General features: G+C 40.3%; 1 protein-coding gene across 2 annotated transcripts in view; it reads right to left on the reverse strand.

Moving 5' to 3' along the window:
- The window catches only part of ZHX3 (zinc fingers and homeoboxes 3), a 127,564-nt gene that overhangs the window by 64,900 nt on the left and 37,469 nt on the right, over positions 1–25,195 (reverse strand). For both annotated transcript variants that reach the window (XM_023511906.1, XM_023511907.1), the window contains exon 2: positions 16,393–16,509. The gene's annotated coding sequence lies outside the window, so the exon portion shown is untranslated. The remainder of the gene's footprint in view (positions 1–16,392; positions 16,510–25,195) is intronic.

The following is a 25,195-nucleotide window of genomic DNA, read 5'->3' on the forward strand; positions in this document are numbered from 1 at the left end:
ACAGAAAGTACTGAAAAGACTCTGAAAAGTAAATTGTCATTAGAACCACAAAGTAGATCCCAACCCATGTGCTAAACCGAAGCAGGGTGACTGCCTCCTAAAATAGAGATTTAAATCTTAAATGGGATAAACTCAAATAAATCCACTGAGATACATCAAAATTAAATTTCTAAAAATTAAAGACAAACTCTTAAAAGCAGAAAAAAACAATATACTCCCTAGATGGGGATACCAATTCAAATGACAAGAGGATTCTTATATAAAACCACGGAGGCCAGAAGGAAGTGGCACAACGTTTTTATGGTTGAAGGAAGGTCTTCAAACAAAATGCAAATGATGAAAAAATACTGAACCATCAGGAAGGAATAAAGGACAATAGAAAAATCAGAAATATGAGTACATACAAGGGCTCATTCTTCTCCTCATGAATTTTAGAAATTACATTTTAACCCAGAACAAAAACCATAGCACCATCTGATAGTTAAGACAGTTCTATTTAAAAGGGAGAAAGGACCTTGATCAGTGGTTCTCAACCTTCCTAATGCTGCAAACCTTTAATATAGTCCAAAGGGGTCACGACCACAGGTTGAGAACCACCAACCTAGATTAAAGCAAGGCTGCCACATTTCACTCAAAGTGGTAAAATGTTGATAACAGTAGACTATAGTAAGTCACATGTGTATACTATAATACCAGAGCAACCACTAAGAAAATGATACAAAGAGACACACTCAAAAACACGATTAAGGGTGGCGCCTGTGGCTCAAAGGAATAGGGGACTGGCCCCATATGCTGGAGGTGGCAGGTTCAAACCTAGCCTCAGCCAAAAACTGCACAAAAAAAACACCACTATTAAAATGTCAACATAACCCACCCCCCTTTCAAGTAACCCAAAGAAAAGTGTAAAAAAAGCAGCAAGAAACAAAAAAATCATAAAATGGGAAATTAAGGTCCTAATACAGCTATAGTTACCTTAAATATAAATGGTCTAAATACACCAATTAAAAGGCAGAGATTTTCAAAGTGAAATAAAAATATAACCCAACTATATGCTATTAATAATAAACTCACTTCAAATTTAACAAAATAGGTAAGCTAAAAATAGATACTGTTCACACAAGAGATGGAATATCTATACCTATTTAAAATTGCACTTATGAATAATTTAGGATACAGAATAATATTTAGAATAATACATTTTATAGGACATGATACATAAGTAAATATATAAATATCCTAAAAATGATACACAAAATGAATATATAACATGGCTTTACACTAAATAAATGCCTAAAGGAATGCTATCAAGATATCACTGAAATCTCAATTATCTTTATTATGCTTTCCTACATTTTTCAGATTACCTACTGTAAGAAATAATGGCTTTTATAATAAAAACGTTTTTTCTACTTCAAGCAAAGCAGTCTATTCAAGGTAACTGTGTTACTACCTAAGGAAAAGGAACTAATCTTTATCACTGGTAGTCACCATTAATGTGGAACTTTCTACAGGTGAACTGGCTGTACACTTCTCTTTATCTAACCCCCAGAGGATTAGAGGCACAAGGTAGAAGGCAAGGAAGACCAGGAAGTGTCTCTTTGCAAGGTCTGAGTGTGGGATTCAATGAGTAGGGGGTGGGGTACAAAGTGAGAAGTGTGGGGGAGCAGAGATGGAGCAGGGGAGACAGGGCAGACAGCAGAGAGAACTGTCCCATGCCTCCCTCATGTCTAGTGGTTCCCAGCGTCACTGCTTTAGGTCTCCACAGGTGCAGCCCCTGTGTTTCCTTTCTCCACCACCTCAGTGTCATCACTAAGACATGTGAACATGTCTTGGTCCCTGCTGGCCCGAAAGAGTGGAACACAGGTATCACCCACCATGCAGGAGGCTACAATCCAGAAAAGAAAATTCTTCTGTTTTCTATTGCCAAGGAGGTAGCAATTTAACATGCCCACCTTCCTTTCTTTTTCAAAGTCTCTCCTAACTTTATCCAGGAGCCCTGTGACAACCTACCTCCCATATGACAGGCCCCAAAACTTTTTCTGGCATTTCAAATAAGAAATCTCAATATAATCTTGATTCTTCCTCACTCTTTTTTTTGTATATCTAATCTATTTTTATAAAGGAGACAACATAGAATGCAGAAGGTATCAGATTTCTAATGTCCCCATTAGAGATTTATAATTCTCTTACCAAATAGCGTCATTACTTTTCTTAACACAGCAAATGAACTCAGAGTCAAAGCCAAAAGTTCCTACCAAGAGTAACGTATAAGATGCTTCCTTGCTGGTACTGCTATGACCCTGTTTCACAGTCAACAGGACCATTTCAAGACTTCTCACTCTTATCAACAGTCCTAAGAGTTGCCTTTTTCTCCAACTGAAGACATGAAATCCTGTCTCTAGAGCCAGACAGGATAACTCAAAGCCTTGACCTTAAGATGCTTTACAAGAACTGCAGGACTATTTTAGTGCCCCTGCCTTGCCATCTCCCATGGCCGAAGTGCTAAAAAGATGAGATAACACAATTTTACAAATACTTGAGGACGTATTATTTGAAACCATATTCAGATTTAAAATAAGATTTTATTTTTCCTGTTGTCTTGCTCTTTGTGGCTAACGGAGACAAAGTACGGACATTGGAATAAAAATGCCCCAATTACTTATTAGCTATACAGCTTTTAGCCTCTCCATCTATAAAATGGAAATAATTATGCATTACTATAGTAACTATAAAAGTTCTTAGAATATCACCGCTGCTCTCCAGGTTCCACTTAATATTCCTACCTCAGTTCCTTCTCCCCACATTTATCTCATTTATGTTTTCTTGCTTTATGGACTTTAGTGAGTTACCTTAAATTCTCTGAGAACAAGATAGCACATCAATATACAACATAAAAATAGTAGCTACTCCTCTGAGACGTAGCAGGGGGCACTGACTGGGAAGGGACATGCGGTAACCTTCTGGGTACTGATAAAGTCAAGGTAGGAGCCTGGGTTCTACAGGTGTGTGCATCTGTCAAAACCAAGCAAATGTACAGTTAAAATTTAACAACAATGAAATGCACACTCCTTATCGCAACAGAAAAAAAAACTGTAAACAAGTAATTACCTCTACGTACTGATAGAGCGTGCTGAAATACCCAGGGGGGCTGCATCACGAAATATCATGGACAGATGACTGGGTAGAAGGACAGAAGGACACACAGTAAACCATTCATGGTTAAAGCCTGCTGGTGAGTATGTGGTTGCTTATGGTAATATTCTTTGAATTTTGCAGTATGTTTAAAAATTTTCATAATAGAATGTTGAGGGAACATTTCCTACTGAAAAAATGAAAGGTACTCAATCCATGTTAGTTCTCCTCTCAAACTCGCTCCCTCTTGTCATTTACCTTTGTGCTCATTCACCTGCGAACACTCACTAGGCATGCCGCGGTATCGCTTGGTGCAAGTTATTTAACACTAACCCCTCTGTATCTCAGTCTCCTCTTCCATAGAATAACTAACAGAATAATATAATTGAGTAATATGTATTACTCAATCTCCACAGAGGTCTGCATAATTATTTACATTTTATAGATGAGCCTCATGGGATTTTTGTGCAGTTTAAACGAGATAATAAACATGTAACACTTGGCCCAGCGCTGACACACAGCTGGCGTCTGATAAAGGCTGTTACTATGCTGTTGTAGCCCGCAGTAAGAAGCATGGGCATCCGAGGAGACTATGCCAGCATCACGTAGTGAATAGAGGCACAGACTCCTGACTGCCTGGCTTCAAACCCCAACTCTACCACGTACCACCTTTGGGCAAAACCCTTTAACCTCTCTGTGCCTCAGTTTCCTCAGCTGTACAACAAGATGATAAGTGTCGCTCTCATAGGGTTATTATGACGAATGTAATAAAACTCAATGTTAGAGAATTCACTATGCTGGATACTCAGAGGACAGAAAGATGAAGGTCTACGTCCCCAACACCACAGAGAGCTGATAATCCAAGAGAGGGGGCAGTCAACAGAGGCGTCACAAAGCATCCTGTGACAGGCTGTGCTCCAGGAGAGGCACCACAATCGACTCGGATACGGCAAGGCTTGAAAGACAGGGTGGCCTTTGGTGAACTGGAACTTGAAGTCAGAGAAGAGGAAGAAAAAGTTTAGTAATGTGAAAGGACACAGTCCAGACAGCCCACGGAGTTTAACAAAGTTCAGTAATGTGAAAAGACACAGCACAGACAGCCCACGGGAGTTTAACAAAGGTAGTCTGGGCTGGGCTGCTACACTGATGGCTGGAGAGGAACCCGGCCCAGACGGTGGAAAGCTTTGCTGATGAATGTAGACTTTGTTCTTCAAAAGCACCTGGAAAAAATGATCATCCTCTACCAATTCATATACTCTACTAGGTTTGGAGAGCTAAGTCTTATAAATTATGTCAACCAATAACTTGCCCTTGATTTTTCTATCTGATAAATAATAAATACTCTTCATCATTTTTCCACTGTACTTTCTTATATTGGAAAAACTAAGAATTTATAACCATAACCACTTTACCAACTCAAAACATGAGAATGTATCTCTACTAAATAATAAAGCCCAGAACCCCTAGAGCAGCAGGTCTAAACCTGTGGATCAGGACCCCTTTGTAACAATGAAAATATATCCTGCAGATCAGATATTTACAATACGATTCATAACAGTAGCAAAATTACAGTTATGAAGTAGCAACAAAAATAATTTTATGGTTGGGGGTCACCACAACATGAGGAACTGTATTACAGAGTCGAGGCATTAGGAGGCATTAGGACAGTTGAGAACCACTGCCCTAGAGGAAGAGCCAGGGAGGATGTTCCTCACAGTGTTGTGGGATCCGGTGAGTTCGCACCAATCTAGTCAGCTCACTGCTTTGAGGTTACAACTGAAATCTGACCCAAGAGATTAAATTCAGGAAGAGAGAAGTGTCCATGCAGCAACAGAGAAGAGGTGGCTGCCTTTGTTCTTTTTTTTTTTTTTTTGAGACAGAGTCTCACTTTATCGCCGTTGGTAGAGTGCCATGGTGTCACACTCTCCCCTAATGCTGCAACCTCCAACTCCTGGGCTTAGGTGATTCTCTTGCCTCAGCCTCCCGAGTAACTGGGACTACAGGTGCCCACCACAACACCCAGCTATTTTTTGTTGCAGTTTGGCCAGGGCTAGGTTCAAACTCACCACCCTTGGTATATGGGGCAGGCACCCTACCCACTGAGCCACAGGCCCCGCCCAGGTGACTGCCTTTGGACACCTCCAGCTGGCCACACTGCGCCTCTCAGAGCTCACTGTGCCTGGGTAAACACACTGCTGACTGCTGTACACACTGAGCAAACCCACTGAGCTTTGCCAAACTGTCTTTAACAACATAGGCGGAGGGGAGCAGCCAGGACAGGGGCAGGTTTTATGATTTAAAGCACTACATGTTGCTTCAAAATCATGTAAATTAAACATATGAAATATATATGATAATGTCTTTTCAACATTGTTATAAATGAAAATAGTAGCAATTTATTTTTAATTTTTATTTTAATAAAATTTAAAGCAAACTTTTATATAGGTGTAAACTAAGCTTTTTAAGGAAGATATCTTGAGGGAGGGAGCTAGGCTAACTGGTCCAGGCTCAGAATTAATCTCCTGGTCTGTGAGCTCCATGAGGGCAGGGACCACGACTGTCTGGCTCACTGCTGCATTCTTAGGGCCTCATACAGTACTTGGCACATAATTATTGCTTGCAAAATATTCACTGACAGGCTCAGCGCCTGAGGCTCAGCAGCTAGAGCACCAGCCACATACACAGGAGGTGGCAGGTTTGAATCTAACCTGGGCCTGCCAAACAACACTGATAACTACAACCAAAAAATAGCCGGGCATTGTGGCAGGCGCCTGTAGTCCCAGCTATTTGGGAGGCTGAGGCAAGAGAATCGCTTAAGCCAAAGAGTTTGAGATTGCTATGAGCTGAGATGCCATGGCACTCTACCCAGGACGACATAGTAAGACTCTGTCTCAAAAAAAAAAAAAAGAAAAGAAAAGAAAAGAAATACTCACTGACAGAGCAAGTTCAGTCAGTCCCTGGCTTTGTAAGCTTGGACATACGATTTTTTTTTTTTTTTTTTTTTAGTTCACTGAGAGATTATTCAATTCTTAATTAGGCTTGGGTAGATTTTTCCCCTCATTTTTAGAGGGAATATAGCTTTTCAGGTGACTCACTGTTCCAGTCCTTTACCCGGAGCATCTAGTAAACAGCACATCTGTCAGGTGTCTGCCTGAGGAATAAATCTAGAGCTCCTAAGAAGGTTTTCCACCCGTAATCTATCATGCCCAGCTTTGCTGCAACCAGAATGTTTTCCCCAGGCCAACATGGCAGCTCTCCTTCTGTGGACAGAACCAGATACAGATGATAGAGTCCTACCTTCTAAATCCTTTTACATTCCAGGCAAACTCCCATTCTTCATCTAAACACCTTGGAGTCTTGCTCTGTTGCCCAGTCTGGAGTACAGTAGTACGATTATAACTCACTGCAGCCTTGAATTCTTGAGCTCAATTATCCCACCTCAGCCTCCTTAGTAGCTGGGACTACAGATGCATGCCACCGCATTCAGCTCACTTTTTAGAGAGTTTTTGTAGAGAAGGATCTTGCTATGTTGCGCAGGCCAATCTCAAACTCCTGGCCTCAACAAATCCTCCTGCCTTAGCCTCCCAAAGTACTAAGCTTATAGGTATGAGTCATTGTGCTTAAGATTTTTACTATTTTTCTGTGTATAGTGCTTCCGGTTGGTTACTTCTCAAGACAAATGAGGGACTTTCTACATATTCCTACGGAAGTTTACTCGGGTCTGGCCACCTCCATGTGGATGTGCACCAATTTTCAGGCCGCAGCAAACACTGAAGCAATATCTTCAGAGAACTCCAAGGTTCTAAGTGACATCTTGGGACCCAAGCATAAGTCTGCTTTGGATTTTTTTTTTACCCTTGTTTTTCCTTTAAGTATAGTATCTTGCATTAACTCATTTTCTGCTCACTTGGCCTCATAAATTTTCAAGAAAATCTTCCATCAGCATGGCTTTTCACTACTGTACCTTTTTTAAAAGTCTAGGAAATTAAAAATACTAGAAAATGACCCTAGACCATTCTAGGCCATTGTCAACATTTACGCACTCAGGGAAGGGAATTCAACCCTAAACTATCTTTCATATTCTTAAACCAGATTTCACTCAGGGCCAAATTGTTTTTCTAACCCAATGATGACTCTTGATTTAAAATAAAAGTGAAACTAAAGAGAAAATGGAAAACTTTTGTAAGGAATCCTGTCAAGGTTTCTTTTTATATCTTTTTTTTAATTTTGAGCTAATTTTAGAGTTATATAGAAGTTACAAAAATAGTACACAGAGTTTCAATATATCCCTGCCCCAGCTTCCCCTAACATCAGCATCTTACATAACCACAGGACCAGGACACTAACACTGGTACAATGCTACTAACTGAACCAAAGACCAATTTAGTTCACTTTTTTCCTACCAGTATCCTTTTCTGTTCCAGAATCTTACTCAGATCCCTGCTGTATTTAGTTGTTGATTCTCCTTAGTCTCCGCAGCCGTGGTGCTTCCTCAGTCTTTCCTTGTCATTCATGTCCTTGACACTAAGTTATTTTCTTGACTGTCACTTGATTTGGGTTTGCCTCACAATTACTCCAACGTTAAGCATTTTTGGCAAAAATACCGCAGAAGTGCTGTGTTCTCAGTGTGTCCGATTGCGGGGCTCATGATGTTGGGAGGTCTTACTGGTGACATGGGTCTTCATCACTTGGTGAAGGTGGATTTTTCCACTATAAAGTTACTACCTTTCCTTTATAATTAGTAAGCATGCTGAGGTAGCTTCTTTGAGACACTCTAAATTCTTTCAAAGGTTTCTTAAAGGACTGGTGGTCTTCTCTTTCCCAAACCTGCTGACTCTCCTTAACAACCCCAGAAGACTAGCTGACATGATTTCCCTACTACTTCCATCATGTAAGCGCCCTGTTATCACTGTTCGTTTGCTTGGTGAATTTTACTTTTTTTCTGCTTATAAAAATAACATATCTTCACTGTAAAAATATATATATATATATCATTGTGGAGCTCTCAGAAGCCCACCGTTAGAGACCAGCCATATAAACAGTTTGATATATATTCCATCTGAACCTTTTTTACTCTTATAATATCAATGGGTTTAAACTGTAGTCCCGGCTTGGTGCCCATAGTTCAGTGGTTAGGGTGCTGGCCACATACACCAGGGCTGGCAGGTTCAAACCCAGCCTAGGCCCGCTAAACAACAACGACAACTATAACAACACAACAACAACAACAAAACATAGCCAGGCACCTGTAGTCCCAGTTACTTGGGAGGCTGAGGTAAGAGAATCACTTAAGCCCAAGAGTTTGAGGTTGCTGTGAGCTGTGATGCCATAGCACTCTACTGAGGGCGACATAGTGAGACTCTGTCTCAAAAAAATAAAAAATAAAAAATCACAGTCCCACCATGTATTCAGGTAAGTTACTTAATTTTGTGTGCTGGCAATTCTTTCCTTTTGGGGGGACGGTGACTTCTTTATAGGTCTGCTTTACAGACTTTCATTCTAGGAAAATGCATGACAGGTAATACACATCACATTTTGCATACAACCAGAGAGGCTCACAGACTAGATGAAGAAAGTATTCTAGTTACCACCATTGACTGACAATTCCATTTCTAGTAATCTATTCACAGAATACTTGTATACACAAACATATGCCAAGATGTTTCATGCAGTGTTAGCAAAAAATTCAAATGTCTACCAACAGGAGATTGGCTGGCAAAGTAAATTATGATCATCCAACATTATGTAATAGCCTACAGATGTTACAAAAAATGAAGTAGATATATATGCATGGATATAGAAAGATGCCCATGATATAGTATGAAATGAAAAACAAAGTTTCAGGACATTGTATGATTCCATTTTTGGTAAGATGAGGGAGGGAGGGAGGGTGGGGAGTAGGGAGGGAAAAAGAGAGGGAAGGAGAGCATGAAGGGGAGGGACAGAGAGCCCTGTACATATGTGAATACAGAGAAAAAGTCTGGAAAGTTGCACAATAAACTCAACATAAATTACTCTATGGGAAGAGGGATAATTGAGTTTTATTCTTTATTTAGTCTATAAATATATTATCTTTTTACAAAGGGTACGTTACTTTAAAAACCCTAATAAGAATAACAGTGGCAGCACGTGTGGCTCAAAGGAGTAGGGCACCTGCCCCATATGCCAGAGGGTAGCAGGTTCGAACCCAGCCCCAGCCAAAAACTGCAAAAAAAAAGAATAAAATGACAAACTGTGTTATAGGCAACAATTCTTATCGAATATAGATTTAAAATGTTTTTAGTAACTGGCAAAAATAATTTAACAATAAAAGAATAACCAAACTGATAAGGATTTGGCTCAGAATGAAATGATACTTAAATATAATACAAAATCAAAAAGCTTAATGATATGAACCTAATAAATCCCTCTATGGATACAGAAAGTCATTTGATAATATTCACTCCTAACAAAATACTAAGAACAAAAGGCACACAGACAAGACAAGATGATATTACAGGTGTCTTCTAAGCCAAATGTCAAAAAGGGGCATATGGGATAGTGTCACCATCTCAAATGTTTTTGACGTTCTGGACAATATAGCAAGACACCAGAAATAAGATAGGCACATACCCTGCAGGGGAAAAGTGTGTTCTGCACATGAGATGACTGGACAGTCATAAAAGCAAAAACTAAAATTTTTTTGGAAGAGTTATTCCATAAGGTAGAAATAAAAATTTTATGGCCAGGGCCGTGCCTGTGGCTCAAAGGAGTGGGGCGCTGGCCCCATATGCCAGAGGTGGCGGGTTCAAACCTAGCCCTGGCCAAAAACTTTAAAACAAAAACTTTATGGCCTGTTTTTAAGGGATATAAGTTGAACAAAGCCATAGAGAATGTGAGGGCACCCAGTGGACATCTGTAACTCCAGATGCCACATCTGGACCAAGGTTAAAATTGTTCTTTGGTGAATTCCTAAAACCTTGAGGGGAATACCATTGATCCCCAAGATCTGCCCACTTCTAGTATATCAAGTAAGACTATGAATGCATCACTTATTCGTATGGTCTAAATGCCCGTGAGGAACAGCCCATCTCTCCTATTTCCCCAGGAACAACAGCAACAACAATACAAGCAACTAACAACGGCAGAGCACACAACACGCAGTGGACACGGTTCATTCCAAGCACTTCACAAGCAGGAGCTCCTTTAGCCCTCCCACAACTTCTCTTAGTAGGTACTAGTCTTGCCTTGAGTTTATCAAGGAGGAAACTGAGGCTCAAAGAAGCTAATAACCAGTAGTTGGCAGAGCTGAGATTTGAACCGAGCAGCCTGGTCCCAGAGCTCACACTCTCAGCATCATCCTCTCCTGTTGTCAAAAAAGGCCTGAGCAAGCTGTCACCTGGAGGAAAGACACGGCGAGGAATATGAGTTCTGAAGGAAGCTGAGTTGAAGATTCAAATGACAGAAGAAAACCACTTCCGAGTGGAAAGACTGGAGAGAAGAAATAAGAACATGCTCCCAGGGTCTCACACTTAATTAGTGATCAATCAGAGTCCTTAAGACACTGCCTGGAAACATCTGAAAACAATGTGCAGAAGGAAGAAAAAGAGAGAAGAACTCTAAGCAGGCAAATTAAACAAGTATATTACATGAAAGGGAATCCAGCAGAGTTACTTTTTTTTTTTAGTGACAGATGTCTAGAGACAAAACGATCTAAGACATAAGGCCTCAAGGAAAAAAGCTGAACAAATCAAAATACCCCAAAGCTGTCATCTGTAAACAAAAATTGTGCCTCCCTGGGCGGCACCTGTGGCTCAAAGGAGCAGGGCACCGGCCCCATATACCAGAGGTGGCAGGTTCAAACCCAGCCCCAGCCAAAAACTGCAAAAAATAAAAAATTATGCCTCCTCCCCAGACCAGGTGGCCTCATCATTCCACCACCAAATTGACTCCAGTGAGCTGAGGTAGGTCCTCTGTGGGAGCTGAGCCAGCTGGCAATGCCATCATTTTTCTAACTGAGAGAGCCAAGTGGCTCTGAGAGTTTCTCCTTACCCTACTGGCTCCCTGAGTGAAGGATCACTGCTGATTTCCCCTGCACTGCGTCAAGCCTTCTCTGCCACTTTTCGACTTCTCCTCTACACGGACTTGGCATGGACGTGGGGTTCCAACCTAGTTTGCAACCACACTTACAGCATAGAAACTAGCCTTAGTCTCCGGGCCCACAGAGCAGAGTAATAATGTCCATGCACAGAGGCTGTTGAGAAGGTAAAGCAAGCCACCTGAAAAGTTCCAGCTTCCCTGTGGTAGACGCACATCACAGTGCTCAGTATGCTTCAACTTCCTGCACGTGAAGACTGGCCTCGGCCCAAAGCCATCCTAAGACCTTTGGTTTTCTGTCTACATGCTCTACCTGGGGGGATTTTATAGCTCCCCCTATGGCTTTGATATCCTCCTTGGTGCAAGTAAGTTTCACATCTTCATCTGCAGCCCTCTCATCTCCCTGGAGTTTCTGACCAGTGTTTCCAGTTGCTCCTGAATATCTTGAAAGTTTCTTAAATTCAGCAAGTCCTACAATAAACTCCCCAGGCCTCTCTCCAGATTAGTCTCTCCAGCCCCCTCCACCGTCTTTATGCCGCCCCCTAAATTGGTCAATAGTTCCACCATCTATCTGCACCTTTCCTACACTAACAAACAAACCCCCTCGGAGGCATCTCCTTGGTTCCGATCTCCACCATGCCAGGCCCTAGTACTTTTAGATTCTGCCTCAAACTGCCTCGTCTCCCTTTGCCATCGTCACTATTCTCCCTTATTCAACCTACCCTCATACCTAACCTGCACCTGCCATGACCACTTAACTGCCCTCCCTCCCTACAGGCTGTGCTCACAAGAGAGTCAACTATCTTCCAAAATAACAAACCAGAGAGCTGAGTGTTGTGGCAGGCACTTGTACTCCCAGCTACTTGTGAAGCTGAGGCAAGAGGATCGCTTGAGCCCAGGAGTTTGAGGTTGCTGTGAGCTATGACACCACAGCCCTCTAGCCTGGGACAATAGAGTGAGACTCTGTCTCAAAAAACCAAACACACTAGAGCAAGGTAGCACCCCTGCTTTACACCCGCCATGGCACCGCCCCACAGGACACAAACCAAACCTGTCAGCCTGTTGTTCAGGTGCTTCTCTGGCCCCAACATTCCCATGTGCAGTCACACCTCCAGCCACCATGCACCTTCAGACTTTCGTCCTCTCACTCTATCGTCTTTCTCAGAAAACCCTGCGGGTACGTACAGTAATAGCAGCTCCCAGGAAGCCTGTGCAACTCACTGAATGCCACCCCCTCCCTCCTCTGTAGCTACAATGCACCTGACACATGTCTCTTGTGACTTTTGGTTGATGTGCACGTCATGCCACCTCCTCAACCAGAAAGAAGACATAAAAGGCAGGGACAGAACTGTCTTTACCTTTGTATCACCTGCACCCAGCTCAGGGTTCAGCAACTCAGACGCCTGAGTGGTTGTTAACTAATTGACTAAATCAAAAACACCAGGCTGAAGCCCAGAAGAATTGGTAAACTGCATAAAATAAATATGAAATGTGAAAAGAAAAAGGACTGGGGATGTGGGCACATAAGGAATAGGAAGACAGGATGCCAAAAAGGGGAGACACTAAATTTCCTTATATGGAAGGGAAGGAAAGTTCCTGCTTCTCCTTTGATGACAGTAAATAAATATAGAAACAAACGTCATTTTTAACACTAAGGGAATTCAAAACATGTATAGTTTACCTTTAAAATTTGTTTAAAAGCTAAAAGGAAGCAAAGAATATTCTGTCAAACAGAAGCCATAATGGAAAAGAGACAACAAATATAAAAGTTAGGAAACAATATACAGAAAACGTAAACAGCAATAATAGCAACCATAAATTAAAGAGTATAAATTCCATATACAATAGATTCTTCAAAGATAAGTTGAACATAGATGAAATTCAACAATATTCAGTTTGCTCTGACATAACAATAATGAAATCCAAAAATGTAACAAAATCATCCATAAAAAAGCTATAGATTATGAGAAAGGAATAGAGGAGAAGTATTGCTTTAAGTGTTATCAAAAAATAAAATAAAACGAGACAACTAATAATCTTGAGGAACAAACAAAAGAATTTAGAGGAGCTATTTTTAAAAAGAAAGAAATTAGATATTTTGAAAGTAAAAATTAAAATACTTTGAAAAGATTTATAAGAAACTAAAAGGAATTGCTGCTTCTGAGAGAGGAACTGTTTACCCAAGGAACAAAAGTGGACAGGAAACTGACTTTTCACTCCATCCTTTTGTCTTTTTTAAAGCTTTAAATTTCAACCACAAGTTTTGTGACTAGACTAAAAGTGATACTACTGTTAAATCTAATTATTTAAAAAAAGGGAAATCCAGGCTTGACTCCTGTAGCTCAGCAGCTAGGGCACCAATCACATACACCAGAGCTGGCAAGTTCGAATCCAGCCTGGGCCTGGCAGACAACAATGACAACTATAACCAAAAAATAACTGGGCGTTCTGGTGGGCGCCTGTAATTCCAGCTACCTTGGGAGGCTGAGGCAAAAGAATCACTTGAGCCCAAGAGTTTGAGTTGCTGTGAGCTATGATACGACAGCACTCTACTCAGGGCAACAGCTTGAGACTCTGTCTCAAAAAAAGAACAAAAAAGGAAATCCATAAAATTGGAAAAATAGGGCACAAAAAGAAGAAATAAAATTTTAAGAGAATATTATGTGTTAATAAATTTAGATAAAATGAACTAGATGGATTATAATTAAAATGTAAAATTCTAACATTGCCAAATATAAAATACCTAAATAGACCAATATCTTTTAAAAAATCAAATAACTACAACCCCCCAAAGCAGCTAGTCTCTGATGGCTTATTAGTGAATCCTTTAAAACTCTCCACAAACAAATAATACATAAGCTATAGAAATTATCGGATTTACTCTATTACGCTAACCCCCAAAGTGGCTAAAGGAAATGCAAAGCAGGAAAACCACAGACAAAGCTCGAAATTCATGCTCAAAATTTTAAAACAGTAAAAAGACTCTAGGGATAGATTAAATTTCTTAATTGTGTCATATCAACAGATACCTAAAATTTGTTAAAATCTAATACCTATTCTTAATTTAAAAATTCTAACAGTAAAGGGATACTTTCTTACCCTGTATATAAAAACAAGCATCAACTTTATACTTCAAGGGAAAAAGTAAGCTATGCAATCATTAAAACAAGCACGAAATGAGGAAGCATTTTATCATCATTGTTAATATAGTATCAGAAGTGTCTTCCAACAGAAAGCAACAACAAAAAAAAAGAGGGGTACAAATTCAGTAAAGGCAGAGACAAAACATTTTTATATACAACACCTTTATATACTTATAAAACCCAAAGGACTCACTTAAATGATTATGGTGACTTTAAAGTGACCAACATCATTATCAATATAGAGAAATCAATAGTATCCCTAGTCCTCAAACTTGAACACACATAAATATTAAAGGGCAGATTTTGGGGGGGGGGGGGACACTCTCACTTTGTCACCCTTGGTAGAGTGCTCTGGCATCATAGCTCACAGCAACCTTAAACTCTTGGGCTCAAGAGATCCTCCTCAGCCTCCTAAGTAGCTGGGATGACAGGCGCCCCCCACAGTGCCCTACTATTTTTCAGTGATGGGGTCTCACTCTTGCTCAGGCTGGTCTTGAAATCCTGAGCTCAAGTGATCCACCCACCGCGGCCTCCCAGAGTGCTAGGATTACAGGCGTCAGCCACCATGCTGGCCCCCTCAGGCAGCTTTTTAAATGTTGATGTCTATGCCTCACCCCAGACAAACTGCCTCAGCCATTATTATTTTAAAAAGCTTCTTAGGTCATTTTAATATCCACTACTATATACCTGTCTAAATATCTAAAAAATGTAATGCAAAAAATATAACCATTCACAGTACTTGCAAATGGGAAAAGAAAGACTCCTGTAAGAAACAGAAGTTCAAAGGAAAACTCTGAGAGGAGACACAGTTAGTTCCTGTGCAAATGTCTCCAGTCCACTGCACTTTAGGTAAAGAGGCAGGCAGTCAGTACCGCGAGGCCAAGATGGGAGAATACCTGAGGTCAGGAGTTCAAGACCAATCTGAGCATGAGTGAGACTATGTCTCTACAAAAAATAGAAAGATTAGGTGTGGTAGCAGGCACACCTGTAGTTCCAGCTACTGAGGAGGTGAAGGCAGGAGGATCCCTTGAGCAGGCGTGTGAGGTTACAATGAGCTATAATTGTGCCACTGCCCTCTAGTCTGGGTGTCAGAGCAGGACCCTGTCTCTAAAAAAATAAATAAATAAAGCCAATAAACAGCTGTACTCAACTTTAAGACTCAGTTAAAGAATGATCAAGCTGGAATATATCCAAGAACAGCCCTGCTGTAATCTACTACTAAAGCTCAAGAAAGACTCCCATCACAAGGCAGAAAGTCCCAGAAGTGACAACTCCGGGGAAATTCCTATGGGCTGGTGGTCCCCAGGCTTGTGAAGGCGTGGGGTTGCCATGGAGTTGTCTAAGGATGCTGTAGTAAAGCACTGCTGGCATCATATGTCATCGATGCCTCCATTTCCCATCCTCTTCACAGAAATTTCTATGCTGAATATTGGAGAAAGGTTCTTAAATTTATAATGGAACATAATGTAAAAGACTTGCTTTATTTAGAAAGCTCACTAGGGCACATCTACTTCATCAAACGGGGGCTGTGTCTATTCAAATTGATGGCCTACTAGTTTGCTTTGTCATCTGCATTTACAGCATTAAAAAAGGTTTCCTAGTCCAGAGGTCCCAGAGATGTGCAGCCCGATGATGTGGCTTGCGTAACTGTTGAACGATTTTTCTAGTTTTTCAAATCAGTTGTTTATTAAAGCACAAATGTTAAGTTTTCTGCTCAGATGAAAAGCTAAGACTTTGTCTAAACCTGTATATCAAGAGACACAACACACTACTTTTATGACACCAAATGGTCAACCTAAGTTATAACAGATTCCTATCAAACGATCTAAGAAGTCACCTAAGTTGTTAATTCATATAGATTTTGATTAATCAAAAAAGGAATCATTTGATCAAAGAGTTCAGCAATAAAAACCAATGGATAAAATAAATAAGGTTTAAAAGCAATACAAAGCCTAATATGGCTATAAAAACTTAAGCATTACAAAGTTATGGTCACTGATAGAGCAAGAAACGTGTTAAAATTTAGAAGCATGCTACTTACCTGGGAAACATGTTTTTTCCTTACTTCATTGTTTTCTACAGTTTCCCTCTTCATTCTATGCAGCCCCACAAGCATCTTAAAGGGGTTACTTGTTGCTTCTGCAGTTACAGTTCAGTCCTATAAAAAAAAGCAGCACATCATCACTTCATGAGAAAAGAAAACGTATGTTAGGGAACTGAGTTGTCCAATCTCAATCTCCTTCCTAATTCATTTTCACCAGAACTATGTATAAACAGAAAAACCAAAGGGGTGAGATGAGTAAAAAGAGGTCATCAAAATACAAATCAGCAATTTAAAACTATTTAAAAATGCTAGAAGAAACTAGAACATATAAAGGTAAATAAAGCAAACTCAATTGTCTCTGTTAACAGGTGAGAACTAGATGATTCATTAAAATCTATGATTTTAACACGCGTTCCGTTACAAGTTTCTATCCTTCAATCCTAGCTAAGTTTGAGATGGCTTGGCAGAAATATTATTAACTGATGTGTGACCTTACAATTTCAAAGATGCACACCCTCAAGGATGTCCAATGGTCTTTTTCCTTTCTTTAAGCAAAACTTTATTTTTGTTTTTTGTTTTGTTTTGCTTTTTGTTTCTGAGACAGAATCTCATGCTGTCACCATGGGTAGAGTGCCATGGCATCATAGCTCACAGTAATCTCAAACTCTTGGGGTTGAGCACTCCTCTGGCCTCAGTCATCTGCCACTACGACTGGCTAGTTTTCTAATCTCAGGAGAAACAGGTCTCACTCTTACTCAGGTTGGTCTCAAACTCCTGAGCTCAAGCAATTCACCTGTCTTGGCCTCCCAGAGTACTTAGGATTACAGGTGTGAGCCACAGTACCCAGCAAGGATATACTATTTCTGATGCTCTACCATTCAAAGCCCTGGAGTTTTCCTGGTATAGATTCTAGTGGTGCAAAAATGATTTAGACTGTGAGTCCCAGGCCAAGGGGCTATGTTTTTTTCGTCTTTGTCTCTGACTGTTAACCCTATTTTGTCCCATTCTGTCCAGTGACAATGCTGGGCACACAGTAACTATTAGAAAATGAATGAGACAGTAACTATGTTTTCAACAAACCACAAGAGATGCTTCATGCAATGTTAAAACTACTTGGGAAACAGTTCTTTATTTTTTCCCCTAAAGAATTATGTTTTGTTGAGATGCCCATTAGTGGTAAAATGGTCCCAGAGGAGGGTACCAGAAGGTCCGAGAACTTCCAAGAGTCATTCAGGGATCAATACACTTAGAGAAGGTCGTGACTATGAGCACCCATGAACGTAATCAGGTTTGCTCCTCAAAGAAAGAATCCCTCTTCAAAGGAGCTTCTAGTTATCTTAACGCCAGCATTCTCAAGTCTTTAACATACACATATCTAGTGTTTACACTGTGTTAGACCTGCTTTAAGACAGAGGTTCTCAACCTGTGGGGCGCGACCCCTTTTTTTTTTTTTTTTTTTTTTGAGACGGAGCCTCAAGCTATCCCCCTGGGTAGAGTGCCATGGCATCACGCTCATGGCAACCTCCAACTCCTGGGCTCAAGCGAGTCTCCTGCCTCCACCTCCCAAGTAGCTGGGACCATAGGCGCCCGCCACAACGCCTGGCTATTTTTTGGTTGCAGCCGTCATTGTTGTTTGGCGGGTCCGGGCTGGGGATTCGAACCCGCCACCTCAGGTGTACGTGGCTGGCGCCTTAGCGGGTTGAGCCACAGGCGCCGAGCCGCGACCCCTTTTTAACAATAAAAATGCACTGCGGCATTAGGACGGTGGAGAACCACTGCTCTTAGAGCTTCAGGTACATTAAGTAATGCGATCCTTATAAAGAACCCCTGAGGTTGATTCTATTACTCTAATCGCCAAAATGGAGACTAGTTAAGTAAACTACACAAGGACACACACTGTGCTGCTTTTCACGTGGAGGCCCCAGGCAAATATAATTGTGCAGTAAGCTATAATCTCATCCATTACTTCACTTCCTTCTACTGCTGTCCTGATATGTCTAGTTAAGGTAGCTCAATGTCTAGTTAAATTATCTCTTGGTAAAAATTTTTCCTAATAATTTATTAAGAAAACTTAATTTAAAAAATAACCTTTTCTTAGTTAAAAAAAAAAATCACCCTGTGAACATCACGCAAAAGAAATCCCCCTAATGTTGTGGAATTCAGAAGTAATAATTATTTTAAGCTGAACACTTGTATTTGCCCACCACTTCAGCTTATTATATTCCAGATATCTTACTAGGCTTACCAGATCCCCTCTAACTTTAAAATTGCAGAACCTTTGCTCAAGCAAGACATGGGTTGAGTTGATTGGGACATGACAATAACAATGTCAAAAGCTGTGGGTTCGATCCACTGTAGACCAGTTAGTTGTCTGCTTCATGTCTACAGTTTCTAGCCTGAACGGCATATATGGGGTTATAAGGGGGAACCGGCAGGAGTATGCAAGACGACTAGCAAAAAATACCTGCTGGAAAAGCAAGTCCCCATAAAACACGGCACTAACTGGGTCAGAAGAATCAGTCTCATTCACAAGGAAAACTACCCTGACCATGGCAAAGCCCTGCTGCCTTTCTGAGGAAGAGGCTCTTCTCATGCTCAGGTATTTTGCCAGAACACAATCTAAAGCTCCTCCTTCAACAAATAAAACAGACAGGAAATGAAAATAAATTAATTATTTTAGGTTTTATATGGGCTCTGCTTAATTGATTGGAAAACAGAATTTTCTTATTCCTGACACCAATTCCACGGACAATAAAAAGCATTTGCAATGGTTTTTAGAAAATATCACAAAAATCTCTAGCAGTACAGCAAAAAAAAAAAAAAAACCAGAAAAATCTAACTGCAATTCCATAAGTACTTCTTAGATTCTTTAAAAATTACTTTAAATTTTCATAAAATGAAAAATTACTCAACCTTCAAATAATATTATTTTAAACATGCTTTTCAAATTAAATAAAGAAAACAATCAATATTAGATCAAACTGCATTTTGAAACAACCCAGGGCCCATTCATGTATAGAAGTTTTACCAGTTTCAACAAATAAAAATGACAAAATGAAGTTATATTCCTTAATTGTTATTCTACGGAGAAACCCACTTAGGATCGTCTGTCTTCAGGTTTTCCTGCCCACAGCTGAAAAGAACTTCCCAATGTGCTAATGCTACAAAGCACATGGGTTCCAACAGTCACAAGGTAACTATGACAGCAAAGCCACAATTATCTGTGAGATCACAGAAACTGTATGATGTAATTTTTTAAATTGAGGTAAAATTCGCGTCCAACAATATTAACCATTTTTAAATGTACTCTCCAGTGATATTTAGTACACTCACAAAGCTGTACAACCACTAGGTCTACCTACTTCCAAAATACTTCCATCAGCCCCAAATGAACCTTGTGTTCACTAGGCAGCCACCCTTTTCTTCCTCCTGCAGCCCCTCACAACCACTAACGTGCTCACGTTTCTCGGGATTAACTTCTTCTGGATATTTCATATGCATGCAATACAGAATGTGTGCTCTTTCATGGACGCCTGCTTTCGCTGAGCATGGTGCTTCAAAGCCCATCTACACCGCGGTGTATATCAGTACTTTATTCCTGTTTGTGGCTGAAAAATAAGTCTCTGCATAGCTATCTCACATTTTCTTCATCCTTTCATCCCATGGTCCCCCCTTCCGGCTACTGTGAATAGTGATGCTATGAACACTAGTGTGCAAGTGTTTGTTTCAAAACCTGTTTTTAATTACTGTGGGTATATATCCAGGAGTGGAAATGCTGAGTCATGTGGTAATTAAATACTGAACCTTTTGAGAAACTACCAAACTGCTTCCCACAGTGGCTTCACCATTTTATATTCCTGTCAACAAAGTACAAGGTTCCAACTTCTCTGTATCCTCACCAATGCTTGTAATTTTCTGTTGTTCTTGCTTTGTTTTGATTTTAAATTACAGCCATCATAGTGGGTATGAAATAGTATCTCACTGTGGCTTTGATTTTGCACTTCCTTAATGAGCAATGATGCTGAAAATCTCTTCACATGCTTGTTGGCCATTTGTGTATCTTCTTTAGAGAAATATCTATTCGAGTCCTTTGCCCATATTTTTTTTTGGCTGGGGATGGGTTTGAACCCACCACCTCTGGCATATGGGGCCGGTACCCTACTCTTTTGAGCCACAGGGGCCGCCCCTTTGCCCATATTTTAATTGAGTTGTCTTTTTGTTGTTAGTTTTTAATGTATCAGGGAGATGACATCCTTATCAGATTTGCAAATATTTTCTCCTATTCTGTAGGTTATTTTTCCACTAACTTGGTGGTGTTCTGTGATGCAAAATTTTAAACTTTGAGGTAGTCCAATTAATCTCTGCAGTACCTAGTAAAAGAGCTGATACACATGAACCTTATATGTTTGCTGATAAAAGTAAATTGTTTAATGAACTTTACAGAATGTTATCAGGAACTCTCATTTAGTTCAAATCTTCCAAAATTGATTATGAAACATTACTTTTTTTTTTTTTTTGAGACAAAGTCTCACTTTGTCACCATTGGTAGAGTGCTGTCGCGTCATAGCTGACAGCAACCTCAAACTCTTGGGCTCAAGCAATTCTCTTGCCTCAGTCTCTGAGTAGCTGGAACTACAGGTACCTGCCACAACACCAGGCTATTTTTAGAGACGGGGTCTCGCTCTGGCTCAGGCTGGTCTCTTTAGTTTCATTATAGATGACAAACTACATGGAACTGGATTCTTTATCCCAGGATTGGTTGCTGGTTGTTTATTTCAACACCAGATGGCATTTTCTCATTGAAGTTATTTATAGGCAATTTGATTCTTAAAATCCTTTCTGATACTGCTGGATTACCTCCGACCATGAGTCTCACACAGCTCATACAGTGAGAGGAAGTACAAACCGAAGCTTCGAAAAGTCTGCGCCCGGTACCAGAACTGAAGCCATCTCTGCTTTTAAGACTTATAATCCGCAGTTCTCAAATGACTCCTGGTTTGGGGGAGCATACGATTTCCTTGAAATTGTTAGTTTTAGAAAACTACAGTTATTTTTTCTGGGTTATTGTGTCATCTTCAGTTCTAATTTAGATGTGTGAACATATTGTGTCCAACCTAATTTATTATTTTTAGCGATTGTTCTCGCACAGACTTTACCTAAACATTTTTAGAGAAAATACTTTTTTTTTTTTGAGACAGAGTCTCACTTTGTCGCCCTCGGTAGAATGCCGCAGCATCACAGTCATAGCAACCTCAAACTCTTGGGCTTAAGAGATTCTCTTGCCTCAGCTTCCCAAGTAGCTGGGACTACAGGCGCCCACCACAACACCCGGTTATTTTTCTGTTGTAGCTGTCATTATTGTTTAGCAGGCCCAGCCAGGTTCAAACCTGCCAGTCCCAGCATATGTGACCAGCGCCCTAACCACTGAGCTACAGGTGCTGAGCCTTCTAAGAGTATTTTCAACAAGTTAACTGAATAATTGTACTTCTCCCTCCACATTTCCTCAGCTCTAGTTGCACTCAATTAACCTGAACTCTGTGTCAAGATTCAGGGAATGGGGAATAAGGGGGGAGTGCACAAGGAAATAGGACAAAGGCCACATTCTCTTTGGTTGGTAGTAGCACAGAAGGAGGTGAACTCTATAAGGAATGAGATGGGAGATGGGGTGCTGTGCCCTATTCTATCACAGAGAGACATGTCCTGAGCCTCTCAAACCCAGAACTCAGAATTCCTACTCTGGGTAATGTGTTGAATATCTGATTGCATGATAGCCACTCACATCCGTAGCATTTTTATCAAGTATGTGCCCTGCCCCCGAGAGTCTGTGGGATTTTTACTTTGGAGGAACAGTCAGGAGCTATACAGCAAGGGCTCAGTGCATCCTGGTGCTCCTTAGCCTGAAGCCCCAGCAGAAAGGGGCCCAGGTCAGGTACTTGCTCCAAGGCTGGCTGGGGGAAGGAAGTAGCCTCACCTCACTCTAGTCAAGGCTCAGCATTCTGAGTAACCTCCCCATTTCAAAACAACTGCTATGATTTGATCCAAGGTGATGTTAGCTCTCTTGCCCTAACTGGGTGCCCTAGAGCCCTCCCAATGCTTGGCTAAGCTGTCTTTCTTTTTTTTCTTTTTTCCTTTTTTCCTTTTTTTCTTTTTGTAAAGGGAGCTTTCAGTTAATTTGCAGGCCTGGTATTCTGTACCCAAGAGCTGAACTCTTGAGGCATCCACCCAGGGCTTGGCCAGCCCACTTTAGTTTTGTTCCCTGCTAACTTCATGGTGGTCTTAGTTACAAGCTTCGGGAAATAAGCCCTTAGCTGCTGAGCAAATGCTTGGTCTGCAAGCCCTGCTAGAGAGGAAAAGGAAAGAAGATGGCATACAGGGGGTTATGACATAGCTACAAACTAATCACCTTTACTTTGAAATAGCCAAAACCTAGACATATCTGTTAGAAAAACAATGGATAAACAAACTGTGGTATTCACACAATGGAATAGTCTGCAATAAAAAAGAAAAAGTTTCTGATGCACATACATGTATCACAGATGAATCTCAAAAGCACGTTGAGCAAAAGTCAGCTATAAAAGAGGATATGTCAAAGGAGTAGGGTGCTGGTCCCATATGTTGGAGACAGCAGGTTCAAACCCAACCCCAGTCAAAAAAAAAAAAAAGAGGATATGATTCTGTGGAGTTCCAGAAAAGCCAAAATTAAGGTAGGGTGGTAAAAATCAGTCCGCACCCATCCACCCACCCCCGCCCCATTGTCGCTGACCTCACGTACTTGCTTGGCTTTTTTCTGGCCCCTGGAGAAAAAATGTCCTCCAGGCCCAACGGCACGACTGCCCAGGTGGTAAAAATCAGAATAGAGATTACCTTTGAACGGTGAATATTGACAAGAGAGAGCTTATGGAAACTTTTCTGGAGTGACAAAAAAGTTCAATATATTGATGGTGATGTGTTTACACGGGTATAAATGTTTGTCAAAACTCTGTGAACTATACACTTAAAATATGCACATTTTGATGTTTGTAATTTATGCCTCGATTTTTAAATCTTTATAAAACGTTCTAAAACCATTTTTTTAATGGCATAAAGGTAGCTTTCCATCATGTTGCACCTGTGTGGCTAACATTTAGAGAAAGAGGTAAGATATTGAAAGTATTCAAACATACCTCTTTAACAAAGTTAAATCTCTTTAAAATAGTATCAAATTTTATATCGATGAATTTGATTAATTCTTAAGAGTGAATTACATAGAGAATTCCCTCAACTGTCCCTTTTTCTAACCATTGTGTTAAATATTTTAGATTTAGTTTTGTAATGCCTGAAAAAAGTTCCCCTAATTATAAGAGTAATACACAGTAAATATAGGGAAACTGCAAGAGAGTAAGATACGATTATAATGGGAAAAAAACTAACATAATCCAAATCATAAGGATAAGGAAGAAAAATCAAAGGTCATACCACAAATGCCCCCTACTCAGAGATGAGCACTGTCTACACTGTCATGCACACACGCAGTTTTAACCAAATTTGGACAGTACAATACAGACCTTTTTCACTCAAATACAATATGTGTGTCAAACATTTCTCATTAGTAGGCATTCCTTGCACTTTTTAATCCCTAATGAGGTTAAACATTTTCATGGGATTATGGAACCATTTATATTTCTTTATTGGACAGTTTGGCAATTTAAAAAATCATGATTTTTTCTGATTATAATATACTTACTGTAGAAATGTGGAAGATACAAGAGAGTATAAGACTGTGAGAGAAAAGACTCACATAATTCACATCATAAAAACAATCACTACTGATAATTTTTACTCTTCTTTGCATATATATTTTCTTATAGAATTGATATTCTGGATAAATTTGGTTTAGAGCAGTGGTTCTCAACCTTCCTAATGCCATCGATGTATCTTATTGTTACAAAGGGGTCGCGACCCACAGGTTGAGAACTGCTGGTTTAGAGGGTTTTTTTCCTTTAGCATCATTATATGAGCATTTCTCTGATGCCATTAAAATCTTCATAAACATTTATTTTTGTTAGCTTTACTCTGTTGAATTTTGTCAGCTGCACAGATATATAACTTAACATCACCCAGTGTCAGGCATTTGAATGTGTTTACTTTTGCTTTTATTTACTTGATGATATACTGTGGTTACCCATTATTATTTCCTTGGAATAGATTGCCAGAATTTGCATTTCCGAGTCAGAGTATGAAAGTTCATAAGGCCCATGCTGCCAAACTGCACTGAGAGCTGTACCACTTTGCATTCCACAAGGAGTGTCGAAGAATGTGTGTACATCCACACCCCGGCTGGCATTAAGTCCCGTCTCAGTCTCTCACATACATAGACTCCCCACCATACTCCCCCACAATACATAGCGCCCTTTGGAATCTGATGCGCGAAAAATGCTGTCTTGCCACTTTAAATGCATTTCTTTACTAATAGAATGAAGTGGTTAGTTTTCTATTTGGCCAAATTCCCTGGATGTCTGACACCTTTCAGAAGTAACCAACAAGAAAAAAAAAAACAAGTAACCAACAACTGTTTGGGGACTTCTGGTTCATCATAAATAATAGAACACTAGAATGTACTTATCCCTTCTCTTAAAATGACCAAGACTCATCACGTGTAAGAGTAGGAGTATATTTAGCCAGGTGCAGGGATGTGCACCTATAGTCCCAGCTACTCAGGAAGTGAAGCTGGAGGTCACGTGAGCCCAGATGGTTGAGGCTGCAGTGAGCTATGATCAGGCCACTGTACTCTAGGCTGGGCAACAGAGCAATATTCTACCTC

The sequence above is a fragment of the Otolemur garnettii genome, unplaced genomic scaffold (assembly GCF_000181295.1).
Source record: "Otolemur garnettii isolate 467f Iridium unplaced genomic scaffold, OtoGar3 scaffold00023, whole genome shotgun sequence".
NCBI classification, from domain to species: domain Eukaryota; kingdom Metazoa; phylum Chordata; class Mammalia; order Primates; family Galagidae; genus Otolemur; species Otolemur garnettii.